This window comes from Ovis aries, chromosome 16 (assembly GCF_016772045.2).
Source record: "Ovis aries strain OAR_USU_Benz2616 breed Rambouillet chromosome 16, ARS-UI_Ramb_v3.0, whole genome shotgun sequence".
Classification (NCBI taxonomy): domain Eukaryota; kingdom Metazoa; phylum Chordata; class Mammalia; order Artiodactyla; family Bovidae; genus Ovis; species Ovis aries.
Window position 1 is genome coordinate 34223697 of NC_056069.1, and position 23435 is coordinate 34247131.

The following is a 23435-nucleotide window of genomic DNA, read 5'->3' on the forward strand; positions in this document are numbered from 1 at the left end:
AATGAAATCCTATCTGTTTTTCTAAATAACTCACATTTTTGGCCCTTATCTGCAGGCCCTATTTCCAACCCTTTAATTATATATCTATCTTATTCCGAGAATGCTTGTTATAAATGGAAATTCCTGGGTCTTCTCAGGCATGCTCAAGGGGGTAGGACCCTGGGAATATGTAGTTTTTATAGGGTTCCCAGGTGATATGCACTAAAGGGTTTTTTCTTCCCCTGTGGGTTTTTTTTTTTTTTTTTTGGCACTGAAGATTTTGAGAGTCATGAGAATAGTGAGACTGACCTTCTTTCACAGATTATTTTAACAAGCATTTCCAGCTGCTCCAGAGAGTAGCTTTGCTTCAGATATTAGTTGGTCATCTTACCTAAGGAGTTATATGTTTCCCTTGGTCTTTGGTTATCCACAGACAAAATACAGACAGTAGTCTTACCAACACATAACACGAGCCCTCAGATATTCTATGCACAGTGCTGTTATTGAAAGAACAACTACATATTTGGAATACTTTCCTCTCTTTTCAGGGAGAAAGAGCTGAAGATCAATTAGTCTCTCTCCATTTGGAGCTCATTCATGTCAACTACTCTTTGCCTCATCACTGGGCATTTATCTTTTTATAATAGCCAATATGCTATTAATATTGGAGTATGTTATATGATATGCATATAACCACACCTGAGCTTTATTTTAATTCTTCTTCTGACAGTTCTTAGAATAGAGCCAATTTTTTTTTAAGGATTCACATTTGTAAAGTTTTTGCTTCAAGCCAGTTCTCTTTTGGACATGGTATTCTTTCCATACATTTCCAGCATCACTGGGAATAAACTTGGGAAGGTGGAAAAAACAAGCTGGATTCATACATCAAGTGGTCCTTCAGCTCTCTGTATAGGAAGGCCCCTCAAAACACCACAGAGTAAAGGGTCAGTAGGACCAATTCTACTAAAACTTCGTATTTGGTGATGCTATTTATGTAGTCTTGGTTTAAAGGGACCCAGAACGTGATGGCTTTAATTTCTATATTCCAAGCACCAATAATAACTCAAACTGCAGCAGTAGTCCTGAGGATGCTTATCCAAACCTGCTGGTCCAAGGTTGCAAGATTATGGTGTATTGAGGCTCCAGCCTGCGTAGGTTAAAGATTAGGGTAAAAGGTACCCAAGAGGTCAGGAAAGATGACTCTACTTCCTGTTACTGTTTTTTCCTTCACTTAAAAAGACTTTTTTTTTTTTTTCTCAGCTTGTTTCTACTTTGATAGTTATCTTTGGCTTGATAATTTGAAAATCTAATCAATTGTTTTACATTGAAGATAGCTTGTGCATTCTGAGCAGGGATGAAGGACTCATTAAGGTGCCTTATAAGAGTTCTCCACTGTGGATTCAGGGATAGTTTGTTGTCCAGGCCCTGGTAAGGAGAGATGGAAACCAAGGCAGCCATGGCCAGCGAGGGTCTTGGGTCTAGAAGCTTTCACTGTTCCTGAAACCATTCTCAAAGTCATTTTCCCCACTTCTTGCTTCTCCTTGCCCCCTGAGCCACGCTGCACATGGCATTGTCCTAAGGACATACACTGCCCATGCCCCTGTTGGATGAAGTTGGAGATGAGGGCTCAGTGTGGAATCTTCCTTCTCTGGACACCAAAAGGGTTGCTAGAATGAGAACTAACTTACTCAGAACTTAACTCATGAGGGGAATGGAGGCATAATCCTTTTAGATGTGAGCATCAGCATAGGTGAAAGAGGATGTTCAGAAAGACCTCGCGAACCTCTAGAGGGCCATGTAGCATGCATGCTAAGTTGCTTCACTCATGTCTGACTCTGTGCGACCCTATGGAATGTAGCCCACCAGGCTTCTCTGTCCATCTGTCCATGGGATTCTCCCAGCAAGAACACTGCAAGAATACATTTCCTCCTCCAGGGGATCTTCCCAATCCAGGAATCAAAACTGTGTCTCTTACATCTCCTGCATTGGCAGGTGAGTTCTTACCACTAGTGCCACCTGGGAAGCCGCCATATAGCATAGGTAAACTAAATAGTGACATATGATTATATTTGAACTCATTTAAACAGGAGCCTAGGAAGGACAATAACACATTAAAAAGCCATACGGACTTCACTGTGTCTCTTCAGGCCGGTGATAGCCATTGGCACCATGTTCTTGTTCTTTTTCTGGTTGCATTGGGTCTTCATTGCTGCATGTGGTCTTTCCCTAGTTGCCATGACCTGGGGGCAGCTCTCTAGCTTCATTGCACAGGCTTCTCATTTCAGGGGCTTCTCTTGTTTCAGGGCACAGGCTCTATAAGCACACAGACTTCAGTAGTTGCAGCACTACGGCTCAGTGATTGTGGTGCTCAGGCTCAGTTGCTCTGCACTGTAAGAAATCTTCCCAGACTAGGGATCGAACCTATGTTCCCCTGCATTAGCAGGGGGATTCCTATCTATCCACTGTCCCGCCAGGGAAGTCCACACCACATTCTTCTTTGCTCAGAATACCATTTGCTAATCATGGCCAAGGTTACTGAACTCTCACCACGTGGTAGTCTTCTTAAGCCTCACAGCAATCTCTAGTGGTAGTTTCCTTCTATAGTGTCCCTTGTACAGAGGAGGAAGTTGAAGCTGAGAATATTAACTCTTGTAAGATCACACAACCAGCAGGACTGGGTCTGATTCTGACCCAGGCCATCCCACTTTGGACTTTATGCTCCAGACTGCAATGTATCTCCTTAGGCAGGAAAACTGGGGAAACATGCAAACAAATAAATGTGAATGAATAGGCCTGGATTGTTTTCGTGGGATTATCTAAGAAACTGTTTGACTGCCATGATTTCAGAGCTGGTAGATAGAAATTTAGGGCCCTAAAAGATAAAGAGCCCTTCCAGAATTCTTTATTCGCAGCTAGTTAAAGTAAGTTGCTTTGCCAAATACTGCCCATTGCTTAACTTTGCAGAACTAAATGAATAGGCAACATTTATTCACTTGATTTCCCAAAGACTAAAATGATCCAAGATGTTTTGTTATCCCATATTATTTGGTATTTTGCTAACTACCACCTAATCTGTTGTGTATTTTGTGTTGGCCCTGAGTATTATCTATTTGGGTAAGAAATGTGGTGGGAATAAATGTATTTTATTACTGAGATGTCCTACTGCCCACATAGGAGAATGTCATCTATGACTATATCATGACTGTTTCCTCAGTGGGTGAATAAATATTCTTTAGACTCATAACTCCATTTATTCATCCCTTCTCATTCTAGGTACTTACCATTGGTTTGCCTTTCCTTGATCATGTATTTCCTGTTTAGCCATGATGAAATTACTGCCTGTATTTCCTATTCAACCCTTGAAACTTAGATTTAATCTGTTAGAACAGTGTTTACATTTCCTGGTTGTTTTTCTCCTTCAGTTAACCCTGGATATTTATATAGTTAGCCTTTGCCCAATGGAGAAGGTTGTGTGACATCTACCCCAGCTAAACTTGAAAGTTTTTATTTTCATTTCCTTATCTACCCATTGCTTTCAAAACAGATTAGGTCTGGACTTTCTTTCCTAAATTCTAAGCTGGGTAATATATCCAAATGTCATCCATCTTTGAACTCCAGAGGCTCAAAACCCTACTCAGCAGGTGCTTAATAAATGTTTGTGAAATGAATGAGTGCAGGATGGATTAAAGATTAGATTCTCCAGGTAAAGCACTTCATATACAGCTACCGGAGGGAACTTCCCTATTCTTCAGTGTTTTGTTCTGTCTTGGAGGTCTACCATGGCACTGCATTCCATATATTGTTTTATGACGTTGATTTGCATGGGTCTGTATTGTGCACTAGAGTTGGTGTTTATGTTTGGCAAACAGGAGGGATCTTTAAAGCACTTTCAGTGGTTAAAACATATTTCCATGACAACTCTTGTTAGCTTCCTTTTTTTTTTTTTTGACACCTGATCAGAGACTAGACTGTCATATATCACATATTTGAGTTGTATACAACTTCTCTTTTCATGCATATCATTTGGTAATTTCTCTGTGCAAGTGGGAGAGCCAGCTTTATAGTTACTTGTATATAAGTGTATATAAGTGGGACAATTTTGAATATATATTTAGGAAATGTTACTCATAAGAATAGAACTAAATCTCATGGAGTTTACTGTCTGACACTTTTGAGCAATAGTCAGGGGAAAAGTTAATCAAAATAGTTGGCTGAATTGATTAATGAATTTTAATATAAATGTGCAGTTTATAGATACAACTTGACAGATCTAAAATTAATATACTAAGGTTGAAAAAAATCTCTGCAGCAATAACTTCAATGACTTATCTTTCCTTGATTAGGATCTTCTACATGGTTCTATGCAGGAAGTTAGTGTTCTTTCAGTATATATGAAAATCACTCAGTCATGTCTCATTCTTTGTGACCCCATGGACTATACAGTCCATGGAAGTCTCCAGGCCAGAATACGGGAGTGGGTAGCCTTTCCCTTCTCCAAAGGATCTTCCCAACCCAGGGATCCAACCTGGGTCCCCCGCACTGCAGGCAGATTCTTTACCAGCTGAGCCCCAGGGAAGCCCAAGAATACTGGAGTGGATAGCCTATCCCTTCTCCAGGGGATCTTCCCAGCCCAGGAATCGAACTGGGTCTCCTGCATTGCAGGCAGCTTCTTTACCAACTGACCTATCAAGGAAGCCTCCCTTTGAGGGAAGCCCCCATGATAAAGCCCCCATGATAAAGTATCAGTGTATAAGAAGGATTTATTTGCTCAGTGTTTATTCCTGTGCAAACCATTAATAATGAGTTATAAAGATAATGGGCATGTTTTGTCAGCGGCTGCTGAGCACTCAAGAGGCATCCTGGGTCCATGCAGACATAATATTTTCTTCTATGTCTCTATGCTAATCTTGCACAGGATAAAAACTATGGGATTAAGTACTCAAATAAACAGTTTCCATGCCAGTTGGAGTATAAAAAATATTGCCTGTGAATGTGAAATCTGGATTTTAGATTCTATTCTGTACTAACAAGCTATGTGATCTTTAGAACAGTTTTTCACCTCAGGCCTCCATTTACTTACCTGTTAAGTTAAAATAAAGGTTGAACTAAATAACCTCTCATGATGCTTCTAGCATGGACATGCAATGAATCGAATCCATTTCACTTACATCCCTGAGTCTGGAAAAGTATTATCTTCTTGAGCAATGGAAAATTGAGCTACTCTTTATGTAGCAAAAGTAAACCTGAGGCTCTGCATTGCCTTTAATCCAATCAGTACACCCTGGACACTGGTTCCTGGGAGCATAAAAGATAAAGTAGTGAATAATGGCTCAATAACCACAGCAGTGTGATTAATGCTCAGTTACTAAGTTCCAGGCAGTATGCTGTTTTCAGGCATTTTCTTATTTGTTCTCACCATAATCCTGGGAGGTAGAATTTTACTTGTGAGAAAATTGAGGGCTAGAGCATTTATTAGTAATAGTTTGCTGAAGAGCTTGAGCCTGGTAATTGTCTGAACCAATATTCAAGTCCAAATTTTGCTTCATTGTAACATCCAATTGTGTTCTCTAAATTCCACCACCTCTATATGCAAAACTCTCTCCTGATACTTAACAAATAGTTACTGTAAGGCACCAGGTACCAGGCACTGTTCTAGAACAGTTGATGGGGATAGATTACAAAACAGACAAAAAGTTTCCTTTTTGCAGCTTACATTCTAACAAGAGAAGATAGTTATCAGCAGATATACTAAACCAATGTGTTACATGGTATTTTAGTAGGTGGTTAAGTCTGTGAAAAAGAAATCAAGCTGGCTGAAGGGAGGCGGAAATGTGTGTGAATGGCATGGGGTGGGTTGCGCTTTTGGTTGGGGTGATAAGGGTGTGCATTTTTGGGATGATAAATTTTGATCCAGGACCTGAGGTGGGTGAGGAAATTGGTTATATGAATAACTGTTAGAAGAGCATTCTGAGAGGAGAGAACCAGCAGGGTGCTCAGTGGAGAATGTGCCTGGGTTTAGCGGTTGGGTTATTTATGACAGAGGAAATAACCACAATAAAGAGAACACTACCTAATTTAGACACTTCCATTCCTGCTCATGGTTAGGTTTATTTATATTATAAGTAGGTTGACTTTTTTTCCTTTCTTATCAGTATATTCCATCCTGCTTACCCAACAGTCTACTTGAAAAGTCTCTTTCCCACAAGAGGCTTTTCAGTCTTCATTTTACTTTGCTCTAATGTAGCAGTTCTCAAAACTTTCTGATCTCCAGACATTTTATACTCTTAAAAGTTGTTGAGGACTCAGAGCTATTGTTTACATGGACTATATACATTGACATATACTATATTAGAAATTAAAACAGAAATGAAAAATATTGATTTGTTTAAAATAAAAAAACCTGTTGCATGTTAGTATAAATAATGTGCGTGCTCAGTTACTTAGTACAGTTCAGTTGCTCAGTCGTGTCTGACTCTTTGCGACCCCATGGACTGCAGCATGCCTGATTTCCCTGACCAACTCCCAAACTTGCTCCAACTCATGTCCATTAAGTCGGTAATGCCATCCAGACATCTCATCCTCTATTGTCTCCCTTTCCTCCTGCCTTCAACTTTTTCTAGTATCAGGGTCTTTTCTAGTGAGTCAGTTCTTCGCATCAGGTGGCCAAAGTATTGGAGCTTCAGCTTCAGCATCAGTCCTTCCAATGAGTATTCAGGACTGATTTCTTTCAGGATAGAAGTACTTCAACCTTAACATGGATGGAATTAAAAGACTCTTACTCCTTGGAAAAAAAGTTATGACCAACCTAGATAGCATATTCAAAAGCAGAGACATTACTTTGCTGACTAATGTCCATCTAGTCAAGGCTATGGTTTTCCCAGTGGTCATGTATGGATGTGAGAGTTGGACTGTGAAGAAGGCTGAGCGCTGAAGAATTGATGCTTTTGAACTGTGGTGTTGGAGAAGACTCTTGAGAGTCCCTTGGACTGCAAGGAGATCCAACCAGTCCATTCTGAAGGAGATCAGCCCTGGGATTTCTTTGGAAGGAATGATGCTAAAGCTGAAACTCCAGTACTTTGGCCACCTCATGCGAAGAGTTGACTCATTGGAAAAGACTTTGATGTTGGGAGGGATTGGGGCAGGAGAAGAAGGGGATGACCGAAGATGAGATGGCTGGATGGCATCACTGACTCGATGGAGGTGAATCTGAGCGAACTCTGGGAGTTGGTGATGGACAGGGAAGCCTGGTGTGCTGCGATTCATGGGGTTGCAAAGAGTAGGACATGACTGAGCGACTGAACAGAACTGAAGTGAAGTCACCTGGGGGTTGTGTTAAAATGCAGACTTCAGTTTCTTCCATCCAGAGAGAGACCTGGGATTCTGTATTTCTTCCCAACTCCCAGGTGATGCTGCTGCTGTTGATCTGCAGACCACACATTGAGTTGCGAGGATCTAGGTGTTAAATCAGGCTTCTTAAAGATGAGTTGACTCTGCACTTAGAGCTAATACTGCCCTACCCAGCACAGGCACGCCTGCTTCATCAGATGATTCTGCATGAACTATGCATCATCAGATGATTAGGGACAGACAGAGCCTTAAATAAAAACAGGGGCAGTGCCAGGCTCTCAGAGCAATCCAGAGGCCCTTATCAACCACCTGTTATGATGCTCAGTCTTTACCCAACCCCTTGCCTAACACCTTTGGTGGCTTCCTAGTGACCTAAAAACACAATTCAAACTTTTACCCTGCTTCATGAGACCCTTAATATCCAGGGCTCTGTGGATGTCTTTGATCTTGACTTTGATCATTTCTCCTCATTCACTGTGGCACAGTCACAGTGACAGCATTTCAGCTCCAGAAGGTCCTTGAATTCTTATTTTATTTGGTGATGGCCTGCTTAGTAGGTTTTCTCATTGTTTGCTTGGGATGCAGTAAAGATACAGGCTCCAAACAGAATTTTGTAAATAATTTGATGAAGCAATAAAGTTGCAGGAAACATGAAATATTTGTGTGTGTGCTCCGTTGCTCAGTTGTGTCCAACTCTTTGCGACCCCATGGGCTATAGCTCACCAGGCTCCTCTGTCCATGAATTTTCCAAGCAAGAATACGGAAGTGTGTTGCCATTCCATTATCCAGGGTATCTTCCTGACCCAGGGATCAAACCTGAGTCTCCTGAATTGGCAGGTGGATTCTATAAAACAAACCACCTGAAAAAAAAACACCTGTTTGGTCAACAAATGTTTCCTGCATACCTACGAAGTACCAGGCAATTATTTCAGGCATGTACGTCCTGTCAGTGAACACAACAGGGATTTCTACCTTCATGGAGCATAGACTCCTGAATGAGAAGTGAAGTGAAGTTGCTCAGTCGTGTCCGACTCTTTGCGACCCCGTGGACTGTAGCCTACCAGGCTCCTCTGAATGAGAGGCAAACAATAAACAATAAAAAGACTAAGTAAATCAGGTAGTGCTGGTTGTATGTAATGCATGCTATGGAAAAGCAGTAGCGCAGAGCAAAGGTGTTGAGAAAGAGGGGTCCAGATGGGAAAGAGATGACATCTGAGCAAAGACTGGAGGATGTGAGATGGTACCTCACTCAGATGGTACTGGTACAAGGGTCTTCATGCCTGGCAGGAGGGAAGCACAGGCAGGAGGCCTACTAGACAGGCCATCACTAATGAAAATAAGAATTCAGGAACCTTCTGGAGCTGAACCCTGTCACAGTGACTGTGCCACGGTGAATGAGGAGAGATGATCAAAATCAAGATCAAGGCCAGGGTGACCGGGGCATATAGAAAGAGGGCAAAGTGTCCAGCAGGTAAATGTGTGTGTGTGTAGGGCAATCTCTTTTAGATTTCTCTCTCTCTCTCTCTCTCTCTCTCTCTCTATATATATATATATATATATATATATATATATAAATTTTGGGTGGAGAAGATCCCCTGGAGAAGGAAGTGACAACCCACTCTGGCATTCTTGCCTGGAGAATCTCATGGACAGAGGAGCCTGGCCAGCTACAGTCCATGAGGTTGCATAGTTGGACATGGCTGCGCAACTTCCACACATTTCAAAAGTTAATTATTGAGTAGGGAACCATTAAATGTTTCAAGCTTGTTTTCCCTGGCTTACGCTTTCTTAGAAATGTTAGGAATAAAGGTGTTTCAATCTTTAAAATTTTATAATCTGTAAAAATTTAAAGTGATTTAAATTGTATACTGGCAGAAATTGAAGAGTGAAATGAAAGAGGTTTTGCTAAGATGACCCAGTCACCGATATTTTTGTTTCCTGCTTGCAGAGCAGGGCAGAGAGAATCTAAGTGAATATTTAACATCTTTACCCACTTCCCCTCCCTCAAAGAGCTGCTTCTGTCTTGGCAGAATGGAGAAGTCACTTTGATAGAGCCTTAGGTTCCAGTCAAGGGGGAGTTGCCGTCTCTGATGCAGGAAGCAACTGCCCTAGTCTGCTGGGGATCTCTGCTGTCTCTGTGTGGTGGGCCATCCAGAGAGTAGAAATGCCTAGTGCTATGTTGAATGGTACACAAATGCTCCATAAGACACTGAACCAGAAGCTTAAGCATCACCTGGAAACTTGACAGAAATGCAGATTCTCAGGTCTGGGGCTAAGGGGCAGTGGGTGCTAGCAGCCCATAGCATTTGCATGGGGATGACCCAGAGAGATGTTGTGGGGAGGGAGGTGGGAGGGGGGTCAGGTTTGGGAACGCATGTAAGAATTAAAGATTTTAAAATTTTTTTTAAAAAAAGAGTAAGAAATATAAAATTCATTAGAGAGAAATATTAAAAAAATAAATAAAATGAAATAAAAGCAAAAAAAAAATAAAAAAAAAATAAAAATGAATGAGGTTTTTATCCTTCCCTCTAGAACAGAGGTTCTCAACTCTGGCTATGCATTGGAAACCCTGAGGAATTTTAAAAAGCAAAACAAAATGAACAACCATGCCATGGCCTCTGTACCAGAGATTCCAATTTAGTTAGTCTAGGGATAGGCCAAGGGCAAAGGCAGTTGTAGTTTTAATTCACCCTGAGTGATTCTAACATGCTGGATCACTATGGTAGACCATATTTTTCTCAACCTCAACACTACTGACATTTTGAACTGGATAATTCTTTGTTGTGGGGAACTGTTCTATGAATTAGGGGGTTTTTAACAGGGTCCCTGGCCTTTATATAGGAGATGTCCATCAAACCCCTGCTCTGTCCGATTTATGACAACCAAAAATGTCTCTAGACATTGCCAGATGTCCCTAGGTAGGCAACATTGTCCTAGTTTTGAACTGTTGCTCCACAGGAACAGTTCTCAACGTTTAGTGAAGAACTGCCAGTAAAATTATAATGCTCGTATCATGTGTCATTTAAAAGATTTTAGTAGCCACAGGAAAATAAGCAAAATAAAACCTCACACCCATCAGTCTGGCTGTCATTAAAGAGACTGCAAATAACAAATGTTGGTAAGGATACAGAGAAAGGAAACCCTATGCACTGTTGGTGGGAATGTAAATTGGTACAGTCACTATGGAGGTTCCTCAAAAAACTAAAAATAGAACTACCGTATGACCAGCAATCCCGCTGTTGAGTATGTACCCAAAGAAAACAAAAATACTAATTTGAAAAGATATATGCACCCCAGTGTTCATAGCAGCATTACTTGCAATAGCTAAGATATGAAAGCAACCTAAGTGTCCATCAGCAGATAAATGGGTAAAGATGTGATATATATGTATATACACTTTAATGCATTGGAGAAGGAAATGGCAACCCACTCCAGTGTTCTTGCCTGGAGAATCCCAGGGATGGGGTAGCATAGTGGGCTGCCGTCTATGGGGTCGCACAGAGTCGGACACGACTGAAGTGACTTAGCAGCAGCAGCATATAGGCATGCACACACACACACACACACACACACACACACACACACCATGGAATATTACTTGGTCATGAAAAAATAATGAAATTTTGCCATTAATGACAACATTGATCTGGAGGAGATTATGCTTGGTGAAATAAGTCAGACAGAAAAAGACAAATACTATATATTATCACTTACATGTGGAATCTAAAAAATAAAATGAATGAATATAATAAACAGAAACAGACTCACAAATCTAGAGAACAAAATAATGGTCACTATTGGTGAGAGAGATGAGGGAAGGGGCAAGATAGGGGTAGGAGATTAAGAGGTAGAAACTACTGCGTATGGAATAAATAAGCTACAAGGACGTAGTGTACAGCTCAAGAACATAGTCAATATTTTATGATAATTTTAAATAGTCGGTCAGTCGTGTCTGACTCTTTGTGACCCATGGAGTGTAGTCTGCCAGGCTCTTATGTCCATGGAATTCTCCAGGCAAGAATACTGGAGTGAGTTGCCATTCCCTTCTCCAGTAGATCTTCCTGACCCAGGGATCAAACCTGTCCTCCTATATTGCAGGCAGATTCTTTACCATCTGAGCCACCAGGGAAGCCCTAAACAGAGTATAATCTATAAAAATTTTGAATCACCAAGTTGTGCATCTGAAACTAATATAGCATTGTAAATCAGCTATAGCTAAATTAAAAAATTTAGTAGCCATATGAAAATAAATCAATATAAAGTGAAATTAATAACATTCCTGTTAAATGTCAATATTAATAACATTCTTAATAATATATTATTAATACAATAATATTAATACTATATTATTAATAATATTAATAACATTCCTGTTAAAATTCAGGTTCCAGTTTAATTGGTCAAGGGCAGGACAAGGGATTATGGATATCTTACAAGGTCCAAGGTCTGCTGCTGGTCCACTAACCACTAACAGCATCACCTAGAAACTTGTTAGAAACACAAATTCTCAGGCCACACCCTATATAGTTAATTTAATCCAATATATTCAAAATAGTATTTCAACATGCATTCAGTGTAAGAATTATTAATAAGTTTTACATTCTGTTTTTAAGTCCTTGAGATCTGGTGTGTGATGTACACTTACCGTGTATTTCAACTCAGACTAGCCGCATTGAGTGTTCAGTAGCTTCAAAAGGTGGCCAGTGGCTACTGTGCTGGGGGTTAGTGTGCATCAGTATTACTCAGAGGGTTGGTTCAAATATCAACTGCTAGCCCCAGCCCCAGAACTTCTGTCTCAGTAAATTTAGGGTGGGGCCTGAGAATTTGTGCTTCATGTGCTGAAGTGGCTAATCTGGTGACCACACTTAGAGAATAACCCATAAACAGAAACCCTAATGCCTTTATTATTCAAGAACGTGGTTTGTGGACCAGCAGCAGACCTTAGAGTTTGTAAAACATGCATAATCCCTGGTCCCACCCTTGACCAGTTAAACTGGAGCCTGCATTTTAACAGGAATGTACATCAAAGTTAGAACAGGAGGCTGCCCGCAATAAAGCCTCCCTTCCTTGTGCGATGCCCTTCTGCAGGGGATCTTCCAGCCCAGGGATCGAACCCAGGCTTCCCACATTGCAGGTGGATTCTTTACTGTCTGAGCCACCAGGGAAGTCCAGTGGTGAGTCGCTATTGTTTCCTTCTTAGAACTTTTCTCAGTTATTTTCTTTATTTTCCCACTTGACTCAATACAGGGCATTTTTTTTTTCCTACTAATCATTCTCCATCAAAGACCAAATACAATGCTTTGCACATCATAGGCATTTAAATATCTATGGGATCAACAGTCCTATAAAAGGAGGGAAGGCTGGGGACAGTGATTAGGTGTATTCTTTGGCTTTAGAAATTTAAAGAGGAATGTGTTTGGAGATTAGTTGAATATTGGGATCCAGAAGCTGACTGCATGACTCCTGCTGCCTAGAAGGTAAAATGATCCTGCCTGCCTGTGTCCAAGTAGGGTGGCCAACTCACATTAGAAGAATTGCCTTATTGGGAAGCTTGTCGGATTCTTCTTCCTGGCAAGGTGGAGCCACATTCTCTTCCTTTTAGAGGAGTGGAAATGCTCTACCTGTTTGTGATGTCACACCGCATGTAGGAGGCGTTCCTGGGACGTCCTTCAGGACTGCAAGTGCCTCTGAGGCATCCCTGATCACATGGGCTTCCTCGCACTCTGCTGCCAGTTTGCATTCCAAAGGCATCACATTCAAACTGACTCAGTTCTAAATCATCAGAGGCCCAATTGCAGAGTGGAATGGAAATTTGGTTTCCAAAGGGATTTACTGATGTTACAGTGCCTGGCTGGTGTATATTATATATATATATATATATATATATATATATATATATATATGTTTTTACATATAAAAATACTCTCTTCACTCTTGGATCCGTTTCATTCTTTAATATGCTTTTACTAATGAAAAATAGTTTCTCCATACTTCTTTTGGGTAAAAACTATAAACCTTTTCCCCTCCTTTGTTGAGATTTAGTGTTGTGTGAATTAACCATAGGCTCTAACTATGTATCTCCATGTGCGCAAACAACTTATATGTATACAGACAGAAAAATGAAGTAATTCAGTGGTTACTTTCAGAGGAGGGCAAAAATAATAATAAAAAAACAGAAATGAACAATTTCATAATATTCTTTGCACTCTACTTCATTACCTCTTTTCTCACTCAGCTCCCTTTTCCTCATGCCAACCTTTTGAAAAAATTAAGACTGTGGAAGAGTGAAATGTATATTCTGTGTTTTGTGTATGGATTTTAAATGGTGTTGACCAAAGTAATTATAGTAGGGCAGTGGTTGCTTAGGGAGTAAGGAATGATAGCTGGCTGAAATGATATCAAAACCTTCTTTGTTAATCTCACTGCCCTAAAGATGTACTGTGATGTTTTGTAGTTGAAAAGTGCATAATTTTAAGTGTTTAATTTGTTGTTTGTTTGTTTTCAATTTCAAACTATTTTTCTCTTAAATCTAAAAGGGGCTGATGGGGGAAGATATGTACCATGTAATTACAGACACAACATAAATGAATGCGGCTTGTCTATGATTATAATAAAAACAGCTAATCTCTGAAACATGTATCAATAGATGAGAAAGTATAGGTGAGATTTGCTCCAATTCGCTCCATGAACTTGGCAATTTTGCAAATAGGCCGTGACTCCAGACTTCTCCATAGTTTAATGGAAATACCTTTGCTTATGAAGCTTCTGTTACAAGTTGCCTGCCACAGCTCCAACAGTCAGATCAGTAATTCTGCTCTAGTCCATTTGCTCTGACAGCCGTTGTTTAGCCATTTAGCCACTCATCTGGGGAAACACCTTTGCTCTGGTTCTTTGGGTCAGTGTGCCAACCTCCTGACCAGTCTACACTCTAGGCTAATCAGTGAGCAAATGTCCTGTTGGCCAGTGATGGTGTAGCTTCAAAAGTGAAGTACTATACTGGAGGAAGGGCTGGTGGCTATGCAGAGAAATAGAGAATGAAAATAAAAGAGTCTTGTGGAATTACAAAGCAGGAAGTCAGCACACTAGTTACAAAGGGCGTTAGGAGAGGAGAATAAAGACTAAATTGAGCCAAGGGCTAAAAACTCAGATGCTGATAGTGTTTAGTAAACAGTTATGGTAAAGGCAATGTTATTTGAGATTGTGCTGTCTTTATGCATGACCTCCTTCATCCCCATGGTAATCCTCCAAGACCCAACACAGGTACTCTGCCCATTAAGTTAATGAGGAAGCTGAGGCAGGAGATATATAGTGACATAACTGGTTCGCTTAGGGCTGGGGATGAAGCGAGAACCAGAATTTTGATTCTGAATTTTCTTTGGAAGCTCAGAGATCTCAGGAATCTCGTCTATAGTGTAATGGTCATGGGTAACTGTCAGCATTTAGGAGCAGCTCACAAACACTGGGCTTCCCTGGTGGCTCAGATGGTAAAGAATCCACCTGCAATGCCGGAGACTTGGGTTCAGTCCCTGGGTTGGGAAGATCCCCTGGAGAAGGAAACGGCAACCCACTCCAGTATTCTGGACTGGAGAATTCCGTGGACAGAGGAGCCTGGCGGGCTACAGTCCATGGGGTGGCAAAGAGTCGGACACGACCGAGTGGCTTTCACTTTTCACTCACAAACATTCCCAAGAAAACACTCTTAACAGGAGAGTTGTGATGTGCAACATTTGTCCATCTCTTGCTGCCCTTTCAGAACAGGACAGTATAAACTGACTTCCTGGTTTAGATCTTAGCTGCCTTTAAAAAATATATATATTTTTATTTTTGGCTGTGCTGGGTTTTCATTGCTGTGTGGGCTTTCTCTAGTTACCGTGAGAGGGGGCTACTCTCAAATTGCAGTGCTGGGGCTTCTCATAGCGGTGGTTTCTCTTGTTGCGGAGCACGGACCCTAGGCATGCGGGCTTCAGTAGCTGTGGTGCACAGTCTCAGCTGCCCTGTGGCATGCGGGGTCTTCCTGGAGCAGGGATTGAACCAGTGTTCCCTGCATTGCAAGGCAGATCTTAACTGGACCCCCAGGGAAACCCCTTGCTGCTGCTGCTGCTGCTAGGTCACTTCAGTCGTGTCCAACTCTGTGCGACCCCATAGACGGCAGCCCACCAGGCTCCCCCGTCCCTGGGATTTTCCAGGCAAGAACACTGAAGTGGGTTGCCATTTCCTTCTCCGATGCATGAAAGTTAAAAGTGAAAGTGAAGTCGCTCAGTCGTGTCTGACCTCAGCGATCCCATGGACTGCAGCCTTCCAGGCTCCTCCATCCATGGGATTTTCCAGGCAAGAGTACTGGAATGGGGTGCCATTGCCTTCTCCAGGAAACCGCTTAGCTGCCTGTTATTTGAAATCATCAGTACACAGTTTTCATGAAGGGAAATAGGCCTGATTGCTTCATGCAAGTACTTTGCAATTTAATTGCTTTGTGAATTTGTCTTCTGTATCTGTTGGCATCTTAAAAAAAATTTTTTTTTTTTAATTGAAGGAGAATTGCTTTACAGAATTTTATTGTTTTCTGTCAAACATCTGTTGATATCTTTTTAACTATCTGGTGTCTGGCAACCATAGAGACTTAAAATATATTTCTTTTATTAATAAGACAGTTGCTATTACTTTTTCTTCAGTTTTCAAAATACACTATAAGCAATGATTTGGGAGAAAGACCAAATCTGTTAGCGGTGAAATTAGTCTATAATCGGGCTGAGAGCAAAGTGGACAGTATTATATATATGTGTTTGAAGGATGTGTCTTTGGTAAAAGAGATTAATGTGTTTGAAGCTTCTATAAAATGGTTTGCTCTCTAGACTGTGTATTTTGTTACACAGGTATTTTTTGTTCTGGTTATCAGTAATTGGGGAAATGCTTATAGGGCTAAGCTTGTAACGTTTTGATCATATCGGGTGATGAGAATAAGAACAAATGGCAGCAGGCCTTTAGCGTATGCTGACTGGCTCAGATGTACAATCCACCCAGTCTGCTTACAACATTTACCCCAGGTCACCCTGCAGGCATCTAGTCTTCATCCTTCAGTCAGACTTCAAGGTAAAGGATGATTCCCAAAGGTCCTTAATTTCTCCATTCACAATCTATCAATAGATTCATCTTAAATCAACTGATGTTTTTGGCCTGATGTGTTCAGCACCTCTAGGGGTAATAAGATCTGGGCTTTTACCACCTTTTAACTAAAGCAGTATTTTACAATTGAACTGACAGTTTTATTTGGTTGGATTCTCTAAGCAGTTTGGTCTGAATCTAACCTGGTTACAGAGCTTATGAGTCTGGTTCTGTGAAGGAGGCATAAGCAGACCCACCCAGGTAGTTGTGACTCCCAGGTAAAAGAATTTCTGAAGGAATGCAGAGTGTGTGTGTGTGTGTGTGTGTGTGTGTGTGTGTGTGTGTATGTGTGTACTTGTGCTCTCCACCTGTAGGTCTTTATGTGGTAGTTATAAATAGGTACATAGATGCTGTTTTAGTCATGGACATGTTACATAAACTTAACAAACATAAAGCTGAATACCTAACTGTCATTAAATAATATTCTTTCCAGGCTTCCCTGGTAGCTCAACTGGTAAAGAATCCGCCTGCAATCCAGGAGACCCTGGTTTCATCCTTGGGTTGGGAAGATCCCCTGGAGAAGGGATGGGGTACCCTATCCAGTATTCTTGGGCTTCCCTGGTGGCTCAGATGGTAAAGAATCTTCATGTAATGCAGGAGACCCGAGTTTAATCCCTGGCTGGGTCAGGAAGGTCCCCCGAAAGAAGGGAATGGCAACTCACTCCAGTATTCTTGCCTGGAGAATCCCAAGGACAGAGGTGCCTGACAGGCTACAGACTCCAGATATCTGGGATTGCAAACAGTTGGACATGACTGAGTGATTAAGCATGGCACAATGTTCTTCCCATGACCACACCTTGTAGAAGCCTAATATAGTACAGCTTCATAAAGAAATAGTTACCAGATTATGTCTTTAAGTGACTCATCACTTTTTGCTCGCTTTTGAGGATGAAGTTTAAATAAGTTTCTTTAAGTGAGGGCAATTTGCTAATCTTATGGTAATTAAGAAAAATACAGTTGATTGGCAGGCTCAAACTTTTGCATCTCAAATATGTTTGTAGTTGGTATAGCATGTAGCATTGACTCAGTCTTGTGTTTTACCTAAACTGTTAGAAGCAGAAGATAAGAGAGTCACATGATTGGGAAATATCTGCCACGAGTCATTTGCAGTAACGGTAATGATACAGGTGTGCTCTTCTGTGTGATAATATTGGTGATGCAGTAGAGTGTGCACATTCTCTCCTGTGTCCCCAATTCCATTGCGTAGTGTGGAATTTCCTAAACTCACATGATTGGAAGTATCATTTGGAGTATTTATTGGGCTTCCCTGGTGGCTCAGATGGTAAAGAATCCACCTGCAATGAGGGAGACCTGGGTTTGATCCCTGGGTTGGGAAGATCCCCTGGAGGAGGGCATATCAACCCACTCCACTATTCTTGCCTGGAGAATTCCCATGAAAAGAAGAGCCTGGAAGGCTACAGTCCATGGGGTCACAAAGAGTTGGACACGGCTGAGCAACTAAGCCCAGCACAGGGGTATTTATCACATCTTTGGGCCTCCCCACAAACAGAACTGAAATTTCCAGTAGTAGGATCTGGGGATACGGTTGTTTTTTTTTTTTTAAATTAAGAATCTCATATTATTATTCTGATTGTTCAGGGAATTTTTACCTTGATGGATACTGTAAGTACCTCCTTGGCTCTCTTTAATTATAGTCAGAATTTTCATATTTTAATTTTTTTAACCTTATTTATTTTTTCCTATTTTAAAGTTTCATTGAGAAATAGTTGATATATATCACATAATATTTTCAAGTATATCTATCTTAGTTTGGTCTGTAAGGTCAGTAGGGCAAGAATTGCTACCTTTGTTTTATAGATATGGTGCTATCAAAGCTAACAATTCTTAAAATTTTGTTTGATAACAGTAGCAGTTAAAGGTTTTGAGGTGGGAATTCCCTGGTGGTCCAGTGGTTAGGACTCTGCACTTCCATTGCAGGGTCATGAGTTCAATTCCTTGTAGAGGACTAAGATCCTGAATGCTGCAATGCAGTCAAAAAACAAAGAGAACAATAGCAAAAAAATCTGGGGAGTGATGAGGGCTGGTTAACTGCTTCTCAGAAAGGACAAGGCCAAAATGTAATGAAAGTGATGATTGTCTGCGATATATATGGACATTTGCTAGAAAATTAGGCATAAAATGGATCTTAAAGTCTGATAAAACTCCAGTACTACTATCTGGGACTATCTTTGGAGGCTCTGTAACCACACTTCATAAGAAAGAAATACTTGAGGCACTTTTAGCAACATTCAGATGTTGGATTTTGTGTCCTTCTAAACTATTGGTACTGTTCCTTGGAACTTGGGGTAAAGTCCCCAGTGGTTTCTTACATGTTATTAAGACAAAGATAGAGAGTATCTCTAAAATATTTTAGCCAATCCACATGTCTTAAATGCTGTTGATTTCACCAGTGAGGTTTTTCAATTCTAATATTGTTCTTGCTAATTTTCAAGTCACTTGAAATGCCTTTTTTAATTTTCAAAATATGCTGCTTCTTTGCCTGGACGACTTTTATGCTATGCTGCTGCTGCTATTGCCAAGTCGCTTCAGTCATGTCTGACTCTGTGTAACCCCATAGACGGCAGCCCACCAGGCTCCCACGTCCCTGGGATTCTCCAGGCAAGAACACTGGAGTGGGTTGCCATTTCCTGCTCCAATGCATGAAAGTGAAAAGTCAGTGCTACTGGGCAATTCCTATTTATTCCTTAAAATGCCAGTTCAAGCACCATCTCCTTTTTGAAGTATTTTCAGGTCCTATAGCACTCTTGAGAGTCCCTTGGACTGCAAGGAGATCCAACCAGTCCATTCTGAAGGAGATCAACCCTGGGATTTCTTTGGAAGGAATGATGCTAAAGCTGAAACTCCAGTACTTTGGCCATCTCATGAGAAGAGTTGACTCACTGGAAAAGACTCTGATGCTGGAAGGGATTAGGGGCAGGAGGAGAAGGGGACAACCGAGGATGAGATGGCTGGATGGCATCACCGAATTGATGGACGTGAGTCTGAGTGAACTCCGGGAGATGGTGATGAACAGGGAGGCCTGGCGTGCTGCGATTCATGGGGTCGCAAAGAGTCGGGCACGACTGAGCGACTGAACTGAGCTGAACTGAATAGGACTTTGCTTCTCACAGTCTGTTCCATGGATCAGCATAATCAGCATCACTTGGGAGCTTGTTAGAAATGCAGATTCCATGTCCCACTCAAGACTTACTGACCCAGAGTCTTCATTTTAACAGGATTCCTGGTACACTGGAAGCACAATAAAGCTTCATAAACACTATTCTAGAACTTCGGTGCCCTTCATTTTTGTCTCCTTATATAGCATAAAACTGATCATGGCTCTATTACTTACCACATTGAATTGCATAACTAATTTTTGCCCATTCTTCCAGTTCAGTCATCAACTATTACTCATTTCTGCACTCCTAATCACCTGGCACTTCTTGAATGTTTAATTCATGTTGAGTGAGTGAATAAGCAGACTTGCCCATAGCAAAATTAGTTGTTCAGAGCTCCATGCAGAATTTTTTAGATTTCATTTGACATTTCTTCTAACACACTAAAAGTCAGAATGAATAGAAGACCAGCTTTCTAGGGCTATAGTTGGGAAAGAAGTGGATGCTGGACATAGGAGCCAGGTGGGTTTCTAACCCAACCCACCCCCAAAATGAGAGACATTTCTAGCTGTAAAAATGGATTAACTATAACAGAATTTCACTGAGACTTCTGTCTCAACTATATAATTTTACTAAAACCTGTATCCCACCTTTATTTTTAGACTCACTGAGATGTATGGTAGAATCAATGTCTGGTGTTCTGATTGGGACAGGAAGGCATTGAGAGACAGTAGGCAGCAAGCACATATCCTGAATTTAAAATCATTTTTAAGTGGGAGGATAGATTCACAAAATCTAACCTGAAGTTTATATTAGGAAATTAGTGTAAGGCAGGGAAGGGTGGTAACAGAGGCTCTTATAAAAATAAGGACTGGTCTAAATCCAGGGCTCTGGGCACTTAACACCTGGGCAGTACTGGTTTTACATCTTTCTCTCTCAGCCACATCTCTTTTGGGGTTAACTAAAGGCCTAATACTTTGGCCACCTGACGCAAAGAGCTGACTCATTATAAAAGGCCCTGATGCTGGGCAAGATTGAATGCAGGAGGAGAAGGGGACGACAGAGGATGAGATGGTTGGATGACATCACTAACTTGATGAACATGAGTTTGAGCAAGCTTCAGGAGTTGGTGATAGAGAGGGAAGCCTGGCATGCTGCAGTCTATGGGGTCACAAGGAGTTGGACACAACTGGGTGACTGAACTGAACTGAAAGGCCTCATGGGGCTTCCCAGGTGGTGCTATTGGTAAAGAATCCACTGCCAGCGTAGGAAACCTAAGAGATGCAGGTTTGATCCCTGGGTCAGGAAGATTCTCTGTAGGAGGGCATGGCAACCCACTCCAGTATTCTTGCCTGGAGAATCCCATGGACAGAGGAGCCTGGCATGATCTATAGGATCACACAGAGTTGGACACAACTGATGCAACTTAGCTGGCAAAGGCCTAATAGTGGCTAACAGTGGAGAGAGGGCTTGGGGTTAGTATTACCATAGTAGTGCAGAACAGTTTTGGTACCTCCCCAGCATTCAGTGGAATGAGGTAGAATAATGTCTGACCATAATTTGGAAGAAAATATTTTTCTCTATGTACTTTGGTTGGTCCTTAAGAGCAGTTATTACAACTTTGGATTGGCGGTGAGGGATAATGTTTAGAGTAGGGAAGGAATTTCAAAGCTAGTCAAGGCCTTTGGCCTAAGGCAGGAGATTGACAATAGATTGCCTAGGGAAGGCAGCAGGTGATACACAAATCGAAACTGGGGTAGAGCATGGGATGTCATGAAGAGCAAATGCCTTGTTTGAGGGGTCAGCCCTGTTTGGTAGTGTCATGTGGGAATCTGGACTTCTGTCCCCTGAGTGCTCTGGGTCCCTTTTTGTCCCTTTAAAAACCACAGATACTTGGATAGAAACAAAAGCACTGGAAACAATAAGCTGTTAAGGCCTTGTCATAGTTGACATGAAATCAGTCATTTTACTCTCACCACCTTCCAATTCACCAAAATCAAAAGCAAACAAGCATAAGTGAAACCAAATGAAAGATGAAGAAGACGTCTATCTCCATAGATGGCATTGATTGCCTACTAAATTATTCAGCTAAGAAATCTGGTAGTCTTTTTAAACTTCTTTTTTTTTTCCCTCAGACTTTACATTTTATGACTATTCAGGGCCAATAGAAATTTTACCCATTAAACACCCATGATTCATATTCTTCTTTCTCCATCTCTGTGGCCACGTTAAGTTCAGTCACTCAGTCGTGCCTGACTCTTTGTGACCCCATGGACTGCAACACACCAGACTTTCCTGTCCATTACCAACTCTGGGAACTTGCTTATACTTATGTGCATCGAGTCAGTGATGCCATCCAACCATCTCATCCTCTTCTCCTCCTTTAGGTCCTATTATATTTTGCCTGGATTATTTCAAAGGTTTCCCTTTTGGTCTTTCTAACTGATTTCATGAGGAAACAACACAGACTATATACGTTTTCTTCCAGGATTAGGTTGGTGGCTAGGGCCTGTGTCTGAATACACAGGTAGGGCTCACCCTAACCCTTTTCACCTGGGATGGACTAGGCAAGAGACTAGAATGTTTTAGGCGGCAGGTGGATCTGCTGGAGTAATTCCTAATACCCTAATTAGAACAAAGGACACACGTCAGAGCTGGCTGGGAAGTCTCTTCTAATTTCCATAGGTTAGCATTGACAGTATATCCATATAATTAGGAAAGTAGGGTCACAGACTAGTCAAGTTTCTGAAAAATTGTACGATAAAGTGATGAAATGGGTTAGGTGATGATTGCTTTGCACCATGTGTATCACCAGTCCCAGTGGGCTATTAGAAAGTTAAATGTCCATTTGTTAGGTGGCTTTCAGATCCGTAGATCAAACAACTGCTTTTAGGTAAAACATGAGACTGGAGAGAAAGTGATCTTCTCAAGGTTAGGCCTCCTCTGGCTTGGAAAGAACCTGCAAAGGACCTCCTGGAAGTCTACATCTTCCAGCTCTGATTTAGAGTCATCCCAGCAGGACCACAGTCACAGACATTAATTTTCCTAATGCTAATTTGGAGGGAAATGAATGATTACAAAACTATTAACTGGAGTCTATCAAAGATTTTAAAAAAAGAAGGACTCGGTTGGGAAATGCCCTCTAACTTGTCTTTAGCCAGAAGGCATTATAGTTAGACTGCTAGCTTACTATCTATGAGATCTCAGAGAAGCTACTTGTTCATCATAGCCCTTCATCCCCTTATCTGTACAATGGGAAAGTAACATCACCTACCCCAAATCTTGTGGTAAAAATTAATAAGGACATGCCTAAATACCTTAGCAAAATAGTCAGCATACTTCATTATACTCATTTCTCAATGAAAGTTTATCTCTACCTGTCTGGTGGCTCAGATGGTAGAGAATCCACGTGCAATGCAGGAGACCTGGGTTCATTTCCTGTCTCTGGAAGATACACTGGAGACAGGAATGGTAACCCACTCCAGGATTCTTGCCTGGAGAATTCTATGGACAGAAGAGTAAGTTTTTTTGAGTACCTGGGGCATGGCGCAGATAAAAAGAACCTGTATACAATGCAGGAGATCTAGGTTCAATCCCTGGGTTGAGAAGATTCCTCGGAGAAGGAAATGGCAGCTCACTCCAGTATTCTTGCCTGGAGAATCCCATGGACAGAGCAGCCCAGTCCGTGGGGTCGCAAAGAGTCAGCCATGACTTAGAGACTAACCCTTTTACCTTTTACCCACCTGTATTGATGTAAAATTATTTTTAAACATACAGTCATTCCTTTATATTCACAGGAGATTGATTTCCAATACCAAATGCTGAAATTTGCAG